The following is an 8,462-nucleotide window of genomic DNA, read 5'->3' on the forward strand; positions in this document are numbered from 1 at the left end:
CATGAGACACTGGGTTTGATCCTCAGCACCGCGTTAAAAAAATATTGGGGCCCCCTAAAACTAAAAAGTATTTAAAAAAAAAAAAAAACATGAGCTAGGCATGCTTGCAAGCCTATAGTCCAGGGAGGCTGAGGCAAGAGGATAACTTGAGCATAATGAGACCCCGTCTCAAAAAAAAAAAAAAAAAGTGTGAAGCTTAATAATGTATCTTCCCCACCCCCCATACTGGGGATAGAACCTAGGAGGCGTTTACCCTCTCAACTCCATCTCCAGCCCTTTTTTTTGTATTTTGTTTAGAGACGGTCTCACTGAGTTGTCTAGGTCCTTGCTAAATTGCTGAGACTGGCTTTGAACTTGTGATCCTCCTGCCTCAGCCTCCTGAGCCGCAGGGATTACAGGTGTGCGCCATCACACTTGGCCTGACTGCTTTTGTGCAGTTATCCCTTGCTTTTGCAGTTGTTCCATCTGAGCATTTGTTCCTAAACACTAGAGCTTTACCCCTTCCTTAAATTTTATATAAATGAAATCATACAGTGTTACTTTGTGGCTGACTTCTTCTCATGAGCAGTGCACTTGCAGTACTCATCTGTTGTCACATGGAGTCACAGTGAGTTCCTTTCCATTGCTGTGTTGTCTTTCACTGTACATTTATCTATTTGATTGTTAAGGGAAATTTGAAGCCTCGCACCTCCCATACCTCTTGGTTTGGGAGGTCCGCTGGTCTTCCAGCAGTGCCCCTCTTTTAGTCTATTACAATCTTCAGTCTCAGGGATCTGTCTAGTCATATGGCAAACCTGACATAGTTGCCTTGTGCTTAAAGCCCTTGAGTGTTTCTTCAGTGCAGGACAAAATCCCAAACCCTTAGCTTGGCTTTCAAGGCTTGTAATTATAAAGAGCTACCACAGCAGAGCATTTACTGCATTCATTACATTCACAGTCGAGACCTTTAAACTCTCTCTTCTTGATCTGGTCCCAGCCATCTTGAACTGCTTGCAATTTTCCTCAATGTGCCAGGTTCTCTCTTGACCCTGGACCGTGGCATATGCTGTGTGCTCTCACTCTTCCCTCAGGCTTCAAGTCAGCCCTTAGATGGCACCTCCACTGGCAACTTTCCCTAAAAGATATCCCATCTCTGGCAAAGTCAGCTCGGCTCTTCTGTGCTCCCCTGCTGCCCCATGCTCAAGTATCTGACCATTTTCTTTGTCCTTTAGACTGTGGGCTACATAGGGGTGGGAGCTGGGGCTTGTGTGCCCTTATAGCCACCATGCTCAGCCTGTGTCAATCACACTGAATTGAGGTCTGAGTGATTTCTTTCTGGTATCCCCATTTCTATTCCAGGATCTGGTTTCTGTGGTGGGAACACCAGGGCAGTGTCCTTGGGGAGGCCAAGGAAAGCATGAGCTGCCTGTTTGATCTCTGTCACCAGCTGCAATCCTCTACACCCAAGATAGGGATGAAGCTTTCAGCAAAGATTTTGGGACTTTGAAGTTCTCCAGCAATGTTTCTGGTCCAAGAAGCTTTGCTGACAGCAGGCCTGGGCTAGGTGGCTGAGATAAGCAGGATCCTCCAGCTGGGACCAGGGCAGCCTCGTGGGTTTAGAACGGCCCTGTGCTTAATGTTCTGTCACTCTTTCTTTTTTTAGTGCTGAGGATGGAACCCTGGGCCTCACACATGCTAGACAGGCACTCTGTTGCTGAGCTGTGTCCCTGGCTTCCGTCACCATATTAATCCTTCAAAGTTTTGAAGAAAGTTCTCACATTTTCATTGTATTCTGGTCCCTAAAAATCATGTAGCCATTCCAGGCTAGGAACTCACTGCCAGGGCCTGTGAGGACCCCGGTCTCAACTCAGGACAAAGGCTGGCCTCCATGTTGAAGCAGAACATAAACATACTAGCTCAGTAGAAAGGATTTGGACTGTTTCAACACAAAGAAGTGAGGTGATGGAATCCAATTTATTATATTGTTTTTCACTAAGGTTACTATTTGTGTGTGTGTGTGTGTGTGTGTGTGTGTGTGTGTGTGTGTGTGTGTGTGTGTGTTTTACCCAGGACTGAATTCAGGGGCACTCGGCCACTGAGCCTCATCCCTGCCCCTATTCTGTATTTTATTTTGAGACAGAGTCTCACTGAGTTGTTTAGTGCCTCGCTTTTTGCTGAGGCTGGCTTTGAACTCACAATCCTCCTGTCTCAGCCTCCCAAGCCACTGGGTTACAGGCATAAACACGCACAGCTACTAAGTTTACTATTTAATTTTGGTTAAAATGCAATATATTTAGAAATACAAGAAAATATGCAGTTAAAAAAAAAAAGAAATGGGATGATGGAGATGCCAGTTACCCTCATCTTATCATCATACATTGTGTATGTGTGTTGAGGTGTCACATTGTGCCCCCTAAATGTGTATACTATTATGTCAAAAATAATATATTGAAGAAAATACCATATATCTTAGCCCCCTGTTCTCTGCCATGTAGTAAGAGCAGGAGTTGCGCATCAAGGACTCTCTGAGGTTGAAATTACACTGAGGCAATGTCCAAGGCAAGTGGGCCTGGCCCCAGGAAAGCTGTGGAAGGGAGGCTTCCAGCCCAAAGTGCGGTTGCAACAGGGAGTGGCTCTCTGGCCATTCTGGAATCAGATGGCAGAAGTTGTTTAAGCCAAGAATAGATGAGGGGAATGGGCGTCTCCTCTGGTCTTCCTGGCCCTGTGAACGTCTGATATGGTGTGTGTTCCCTCCATTGCTTCACGTGGCCAGACCCATAAGTACTGAGCCCATCTGAGAGCCTTGAGAACAGGTAAGACAGGCCCTTTGTCTTCAGAGCCCACAAAGCAGTGGGGAGGCAGATCACAAAAAACCCTCTGCCACAGGCAGATAAGTGCTCCCAGGGACAGCCAGGCAAGTGAGTGCTTAAGGAGAGAGGCTTCAGAGGAGTTGGCAATGAACTGAATTTTGCTAATAGAATTGGATTTTCCAGGAAGGCAAGGAAAGGGAAAGGGTATGGCCTCTACCTAGAGGTATAGAAGGGAATGACATGTTTGGAGAACTGGTCAACCTGAGCACAACAGGGGAATGTGGTCTTTCCAGGGCTTTGGGAATCCATATTCAGTCCCTGTCCTGAATTAGTGCTCAGCATCTCCAGGTGGCAGTTGATCATATCAGGACAGGAGTAGACGACACCTGGATTGTTCCCTCCATGCTCCCACCTATTCCCTAGGATACCCATTGTTTTTCTACTTTGAGCAGAATGGCCAAGACCGGGATGTTTACATGAGCTGAGTCTGCAGAATTAAATTCCAGACTTCTCCAAAAAAGAAGACAGGGCGACAGCTGGCAGCTTCCTGAAAGTCTGAGATCAGAGGAAACTTTGACCTAGAGAGGAGGAAGATGAGGACATCTAGTTGAGATTGGGTCCTAGCTAAGGGGTTCCTCAACACTTGGCTTCTAACACAGAGACCTCAACACTAGTGGAGGAGAGTATCTTTAATAGATTTATTAGGGTGTAACTTAACATACTATGAGATTCTCCTGTTTCTAATATACAATTCAATGGTTTTTAGTAAATTTGCAGAGTTGTACAACTGTCACCACAGTCAGCTTTATTTTTTATTTATTGATGCTGAAGATTGAACCTAGGGCTTCACACAACTAAGCACATATTCCATCCACAATTAAGGATGACGTACATCCTCAGCCCTTTTTATTTTTTATTTCAAGATAGGGCTCTCTACATTTCCTAGTCTGGCCTTGAACTTGCAATCCTCCTGCCTCAGCCTCCTGAGTGGCTGGAATTATAGGCATACACTCATGCCCGGCCACAATTCAGTTTTAGAACATTTCCATCACCCCAAAAGGATCTCTTGTACCCATTTGCAGTCCATCCTTATTCACACCCCAGCTCAGGAGAACATTAATCTGCATTCTGTCTCTATAATAATCTCCCTTTTTTGGACCACTTTGCATGATTTTCTTGAGATTCATTCATGTGAAAGCTTATGACAGCAGTTCTTTATTTGTTATTGCTGAGTAGTATTCCATTGTACAGATATATCATATTTTATCTGTTTACCAGTTGATAATCTTTTAGATTATATCTACTTTTTAAAAAAATTGTTTTAGTTGCCAATGGACCTTTATTTTATTTATTGATACGTGGTACTGAGGATCGAATCCGGTGCCTCACTCATGCTAGGCAAGCACTCTGCCACTGAGCCACCACTCCAGTCCCTTATATCTACTTTTTTACTATCAAGATTAATGCTGGGCTGGGGATGTGGCTCAAGCGGTAGCACACTTGCCTGGCATGCATGCGGCCCGGGTTCGATCCTCAGCACCACATACAAGCAAAGATGTTGTGTCCGCCGAAAACTAAAAAAAAAAAAAATTATAAAAAAAAAGATTAATGCTGCGGAGCATTCATGTACAAATATTTCATATAAACATACATTTTTCACTTAGTGGGGTAGATACTTAGGAGTGGATTTGCTGTATGGTAAAATTTTTTTAAATATTTATTTTTTGTTGTTGGATACAATACCTCTATTTTATGTATTTATTTTTATGTGGTTCTGAGGATCAAACCCAGGGCCTTGCACGTGTGAGGTAAGCAATCTATCGCTGAGCCACAACCCACCCCTGATGGTAAATTTTTTAAGCTTTTAAGAAACTGCCCAAATGAATCTGGGGATATGTCTCAGTTAGTAGAGTGCTTGCCTTGCATACATAGGCCCTGGGTTTAATTCCCAGCACCACAAAAACAAACAAACAAAAAATCCCTGACAAACTGTTTTCCAAACAGTTTTAATATTTTACATTCCTGCCAACAGTGAATGAGCATTCTAATTTCTCTGTTCTATGTTCTTTTCAACATTTGTTTTTTCAACAATGTGTTCACTTATTATTGTCAGTCTTTGAAGTTTTTTGCTTTGTTTTTGTTTTGATACTAGTGATTGGCATATGCTAAGCACATGCTCTACCACTGAGCTATATCCCCAGACCTTTTTATTTTTTATCTTGAGACAGGGGCTCACTAAGTTGTTTAGGGCCTTGCTAAGTTGCTGAGGCTGGCTTAGAATTTGTGATCCTTCTACCTCAGCCTCCTGGATTGCCAGGATTTTCAGGCATGTGTCACTGTGCCCAGCTATCCCAGTCCTTTTTACTTTTTTTTTAATATTAATTTTTTAGTTGTAGTTGGACACAATACTTTATTCATTTATTTATTTTTATGTGGTGCTGAGGATCAAACCCAGGGTCTCGCACATGCAAAGCAAGCGCTGTGCTGCTGAGCCACAACCCCAGCTTTCATTTTTACTTTTGTATTTTGAGATGGGGTCTCACTAAATTACCCAGACTAGCTGAAACTTGCAATGCTCCTGCCTCCGCCTCCTGAGTCATTGGATTATGGTCATATACCACGCTGCCTGGCCCAGCTGTCAATCTTTCTTGTTATATCATTCTGCAGAACTTTTTTTTAAATATTTATTTTTTAGTTTTCAGTGGACACAACATCTTTCTTTGTATGTGGTGCTGAGGATCGAACCTGGGCTGCACGCATGCCAGGCGAGTCCCCAGCCCCCTGCAGAACTTTTAAAAATATACACAATGCCTTGGCTCTATCTCAGACCAATCACATCAGAATCTTGGGGTTTGGGAGCTTGGCATAGGTATGCGAAACAAAAACCTATCTACTTTAAAAGGTGCTACTATGCAGAAGAGTAAGGGACTAGAGGTTCAACCTCCGATCAGAAGCTCTGCCTTACCCGGCACTAAAAAGGGAGCTCAAGCCGGCCAGCCGTCTCCCCCACACCAAGAGACAAATGATTTGGGGCATGGGAGACAAGATTCCCTCCAAGAAAGCACGTGTGTGGTCCCAGGGTGGACCAGCTTGTTGATGGGGCATGATGATGCCCTCCTGCAATCCCAGAGACTCGGGAGCCTGAGGTAAGAAGATGCAATTTTGAGGCCAACCTGGGGCTACTCTGCAAGATCCTATTTCAAAATATTTTTTTAAATTAGAGGGTTTGGGGTGTAGCTCCACAGTAGAACAAATAACTGGCATGTGTGAGACCCTGAGTTTAATCCCTAGTATGGGGGGTGGGAGGGCATGTTGGAAGGGAAAGTGAAGGAGCTTGGAAGTGGGTTGTGTGAAGAAGTCCCAACTTCTCCAGCCATGGTAGTACATGCCGCCTGTAATCCTAGCGACTGGGGAGGCTGAGGCAGGAGGATTGCAGGTTCGAGGCCAGCCTCAACAACTTAGCAAGGCCCTGAGCAACTTAAAGAGACCCTTCCTCAAAATAAAAAATAGCAGTGAGCCTCCAGGTGGAACGCCTTGTATGGTGGAGCTGGCTGCTTCTGGGTTACCTCCAGCGATGCTAACATAATGCTAAAGCAATTCATGAGAAGGCAGCAAGTTCCCTGCTCTACATAAAGATTTTGCAAGCAATTTGCCAAGTTTCAAATGATTCTGATCACAAGTACCTGAAAGACTGGGCAAGAAGGATTCAAAAGAAACAAAAGTGCCACCAAAGAGCATGCAATCCGGACAATGATTACTCAGGGCACTATGCAGCTAAAGGAGTTAGAAGAAAACACTTGCTTCAGCAAAATCTTAATATAGCATTATTCTGGAGAATCTTCAAACCTCCATGTGATTTGTTGAGCCTGGTTGCAATGGACAGCTCAAGGCCAAGTCAAACTGTATGTACAGTACTTGAGCAAAATATCCAGACAGACAGGCTGTGTTACAGAGAGCAGAGAAAATTACATCCAAGTAATTGTCTGGGGACTGAAAAATATACTTGAGTTTTGAAAATGAAAACTAATCATAAAATATAATAAAAAAGACTGGGTGTGACTCATCACACACACATACGATAAAAAAAGAAGGAAGGGAGGAAGCTGGGCAAGGTGGCGCACACCTGTAATCCCAGTGGCTCCGGAGGCAAAGGCAGGAGGATCGCGAGTTCGAAGTCAGCCTCAGCAATGGTGAGGCTCTAAGCAACTCAGTGGAATCCTGTCTCTAATAAAATACAAAATAGGGCTGGGGTGTGGCTCAGTGGTTGAGTGCCCCTGAGTTCAATCCCTGGTATCCCCTCCCCCCCCCAAAAAAAAAAGAAGGAAGGAAGAAAAAGAAGAAAGAAAAGCCCCAATTTCTGCCTAGCCACCTAAGATTGCAACGCGGCACTTCCCATGACCTTGGGGGTAGGTCAGGCCCCTGAGGAGATTAGGGAAGAGTGGCATTCCTGGCTGCAGACCACTCAGACAACCCTGAAGAATCGCAGAGAGATGGATGGTGCCACCGGAAGCAGAGAGAGCTTAGCAGCTCAGCTGGGAAGTAGGCCAGGGCCACACAGGCTGCCATAAATTTCCTCTTTTTGAAGAGTCTGTGGAGGATAATAAGCATCCATTCTTGAATTCCACAAATGTTTATGGAGCCCTTCCATGGGCCAGACTCGGCCAGGCACTGGACATTCAGCCAGGAGTAAGAATGCCAGGCTCCCTCCCACCCCCGTGGGGCAGCACAATCAATAAATATCTAGGCAGACAGAAGGACAGGCAGTGAGGGGATGGGGCCTCTCATTGGGGTGACATTGGAGCGGAGGTCTGAGTGAACCGGGGAAGCCATCTACGTCGGGCATGTGTTTGAAGATGCACTGGCGGAAGAGCTAGTGGGAAGCCCACGCTGCTCAAACTGGTGTGTTCTGAATGGCGGGATAAGGTGGAGCCACAGAGGAAGGGGACAGGAGCTAGGTCACCTAGAATGTCTTGGGGGTCACGACCAGAGATCCAGGTTGAATTTTGTGCACCATGGGGAACCAATGGAGAGTTTGAAAAGGGTAGAAAAATGTCATGGCTTGCATTTTTCAAAAGATCACTTTGGTTGGTACAGAGAAACTAGCCCTTCAGTAGGAACTATGAGGAGGGGGATGAGGCCAGTTGCCCAGGAGAACAGGACAGTGATCTGGACTTCTGTGGGTGCTCGTGGGGACAGGTATAGGAATGCAGAACATCTTTTGGAGTTAGAGACACCAGGATTTGCCGACATGAAGCATAGGATAAAAGGGGCAAGAATGTTTGACTTGAACACTGTGTGAGGGGCAGGGCTCTGCTCTGGGATGGAGAGAGAGAGAGGAACAGCATGTTACACTGGTGGGGGAGGGCTTGCTCAAACATGGGAAAGAGGAGAAAGGTCAAAGGGCTGCGGTGTCCTGAGTGCCGGCTATGAGTGGGCAGTCCTTGTTAGACCAATGCACATGCTGTGTTGGGACTCCAGAGACTGTAGTATTAGGGCATCTTGGAAACGGTGCTGGAAGATGTTGGCTGCTTCTTGCAACTTTTAGGAAGGCCCTCCAAAAAGAAGACAAGTTTAAGCTAAAGATGGACCTAACTTTATTATCAAAAGAAATAGTCCCACCAGGAGTGGTGGCTCAACGCCTATGATTCCTGTAATTCAGGAGGCTGAGACAGG

This window comes from Ictidomys tridecemlineatus, chromosome 5 (assembly GCF_052094955.1).
Source record: "Ictidomys tridecemlineatus isolate mIctTri1 chromosome 5, mIctTri1.hap1, whole genome shotgun sequence".
Taxonomy (NCBI): domain Eukaryota; kingdom Metazoa; phylum Chordata; class Mammalia; order Rodentia; family Sciuridae; genus Ictidomys; species Ictidomys tridecemlineatus.